The 3,390-nt window shown below is 45.3% G+C and overlaps 1 pseudogene; it reads right to left on the reverse strand.

Moving 5' to 3' along the window:
- Positions 1 to 1,187: 1,187 nt before the first annotated feature.
- Positions 1,188 to 1,671, reverse strand: LOC121029199 (ferritin light chain-like; annotated as a pseudogene).
- Between the last annotated feature and the right edge of the window lie 1,719 nt (positions 1,672 to 3,390).

Here is a 3,390-nt window from a genome sequence, read left to right on the forward strand (position 1 = left end):
TTTTTTTTTAATTTTTTTTTTCAACGTTTATTTATTTTTGGGACAGAGAGAGACAGAGCATGAACGGGGGAGGGGCAGAGAGAGAGGGAGACACAGAATCGGAAACAGGCTCCAGGCTCTGAGCCATCAGCCCAGAGCCTGACGCGGGGCTCGAACTCACGGACCGTGAGATCGTGACCTGGCTGAAGTCGGACGCTTAACCGACTGCGCCACCCAGGCGCCCCGAGATAGATTTTCTTGATTAAACAATGTACCACCTCACCAGACAGGCTTGAAAGAGATGGAAAAAATGGAGTTATTAACCATCTCAGTGCTCTTCATAAATTGCAATTTCTATTTCAGCAAGGCAAATAATTTCTCTTTGGGTAAATAACAAAAGTGGACTGTAAACTCTCCTTCCTTTTGTGCTATGCCTGAGAACTCAGGTCTGTGAAGATTCCATAGGTTCACTTCCTTCTCCCAGTTGTCTGTGCATGGTGGACAGAGTTGAGGCCTGGAAATGTTATGTTATGACTTTTAGAGCTCTCTCAGAGCACATCCTGCCTACTGGGCTTCAAGTTCTCAAAAGAAAATATAAGATGTTGTGCAAACCATATATTAACAAGATGATAAAAACAAAACACAAGATGGTACATTAAAAGCGTTCATCGTTTCCTCCAGAGATTCAAAGACATGCCTATCAGGCACCTATAATATGCTTAGTAATTGGTTAGGATGAACAAGCCATTTATTGGGCATTCAGTAATGACATATACATGAGGAATAATAGGAGTCAAATATAGCATGATAGAAGACAAAATCAGATACCGTAGGGACCAAAAGGATGGTGGTCAAGAGAACTGAGATAATCAGCAAAACCTTTAAGAGTCTTCACTAGTGAGAATGATTTGCCTAGTAGCCAAAGCCTTCATTGTTTTCCTTATGGAGCCAACATGATACATGCCCTGATTGTTTTTTATCAGCTAACATTCCATACCCTCAGAAATGTGATCATTTAGGCCACAGCAGGCTTCTTCTACAGAGGCCTAAGTCCTCCTGAGTTCTTCTATTTATCTGGGGACTCCAGAAATTTGCAGTGTATGGTCAGACTTATGAACCATATGGTCGAGGAGCCCCTCAAAGGGCAGCTGGGCTTCAGAGACATGCCCAAGGGTGAGCCTTTGGAAGAGATACTCAGCCAAGCCAACCTATGGGCCAATGAGCCTGCAGATCTTAGTCAGGTGTTTCCCCATATCCTTGATGAGTTTTACCTCTACATCCAGAAAGTGGTTCTCCAGGAAGTCACAGACATGGGAGTCTACTCAGGCAGAACCCAGGGCATGCATATCCAAAAGGGCCTCGTTCAGGTTCTTTTCCAGAACCAGGTGGCTTCCGAGGTGTCCAGGGTTTTACCTATTCATCCTGGGACAGCTTCTGCATGTTCTAGAAGAGGGTGCGGCTGCTGCACTGGTTTTGCATCTTCAAGAGAAGCTCAGTGCCCTCTAGCCTCTCCTCAGCCAACCACAGAAGAAGTGCCCCCTTCCTCACCCCCCACCCCCCAGCCACATCCTTGCAGTGGAAATAGAAGCCAAGAGAGAGGTAGGTGTAGGAGGCCCTCAGATGCATGTTAATCATGAGGTTGTTGGCAACCTCCACCTCAGTATAATAATTCTAACTAATCTGGGAGCTCATGGCTGATTGGTAATTAGGAGCTAAGTTGGAAAGAAAGTATTGGTTGGTCCCAGAGGCAGATGGTGGCCAAGAAGATGGCTCTGGTTGCCACTGGCAAAAAGGTTGGAGGGTGGTCAGAGGCTGGTAGAGGGGGCATTCCTGGGTCTGTTCTGTCCAAATACTGTTGAAGCAAAAGACAGATCCCTGGAACCGCTGGGCACACTGCCTCACTGCCCCCGTCTTCTTCTCAAGCCTTACTGTTATTTTTTTAAATGTTTATTTATTTTTGAGAGAGAGAGAGAGAGAACAAGCAGGGGAGGCACAGAGAGAGAGGAAGACAGAGGATCCAAAGTGGGCTCTGTGCTGACAGAGGCTTGATCTCACAAACTGTGAGGTCATGACCTGAGCTGAAGTCCCACTCTCAACCAACTGAGCCACCCAGGTGCTCCTCAAGCCCCACCATTATTGAAGGGGCACAGACCTTGGAATCAAAGCGAACTGGGCTTGAGGGGTGCCTGGGTGGCTCAGCCAGTTAAGCGTCCCACTTTGGCTCAGGTCATGATCTCACGGTTTGTGAGTTTGAGCCCCTCGTCAGGCTCTGTGCTGACAGCTCAGAGCCTGGAGCCTGCTTAGGATTCTGGATACCTCATAGCATTCGGAATTGCCCCTCCAGTGAAATCCTAAAGATCTACATTTTTTACATTACCTTTTCATATCATTCTAGCTCTCTTATTTCTATACTCATACCTATTCTCCAATTTTTCTTGATTCTCCATTCATCCTTGCTCTTCCTCTCCTTTCTTGTGTCTCTAAGTATAGACAAGACTAATAACGCTCTTTGACAACTTTCTTGTTTCCTCATCTAGCCTCATTTAGCAGCAAAACTCCACTGCTAAATCAAACCACACAATTACCTCTTCTGTTTTTATACCCAGTCTCTAGAGAGCTACTAGAAAAACAAGATTAAACTTTGGTGAGTATTTTTAAGTATACTTTTTCCAGCCCAGCTCTGGTGAGGTTCCTCTGAGCTCTTCACATTTCAAAACACAACATTCTCCTTGGTTTTCCTACATATCACCTCTCTGAAATCTCCCAGCTGAAACTCTAGCCTTGTACATCGTGAGAGGAACTGCCCTATCTTTTCTGCTACTTCCCCTCTCTCAAAAAAATCGTTTCCCAGTTCCTCCCCCTATAATTACATAGATCCACATAGTAGAAGGTTCTGTACTTATCTTTTCCTATTTACTTTATGACGTCATTCTATTGTTCACCCCTCTCTCTTCTGTTGCTTTACTCTTCATCCACGTACTTTCTTTCTCTCTCAAATTGAAATATGTCCAGGGTCTTCTCTCCTTCATATGCTCTCCTTCCCTGACACTATCTTTTCTTTAATATTTATTTATTTATTTATTTTCAGAGAGAGAGAGAGAGAGAGAGAGAGAGAAAGTGTGCATGTGAGTGGGGAAGGGACAGAGAGAGAGAGAGAGAGAGAGAGGGAGAATCCCAAGCAGGCTCTGCACTCTCAGCACAGAGCCTGACTCAGGTCTCCATCTCACAAATCATGAGATGACGACCTGAGCCAAGACGAAGAGTCGGGACGCCTAACTGACTGAGCCATGTAAGTGCCCCTCCCCAGACACTATTAACTCTCAGTTTGAAACATTCCTACTGGTCTTTGCTGTTATAAATCTCCTACCTCTCCTTCCTCCTCCTCTTTCTCCCCCTCTTCTTCCTCCTCCT

Source organism: Herpailurus yagouaroundi, unplaced genomic scaffold (genome assembly GCF_014898765.1).
Source record: "Herpailurus yagouaroundi ecotype Mexico unplaced genomic scaffold, PumYag 139, whole genome shotgun sequence".
NCBI lineage: Eukaryota > Metazoa > Chordata > Mammalia > Carnivora > Felidae > Herpailurus > Herpailurus yagouaroundi.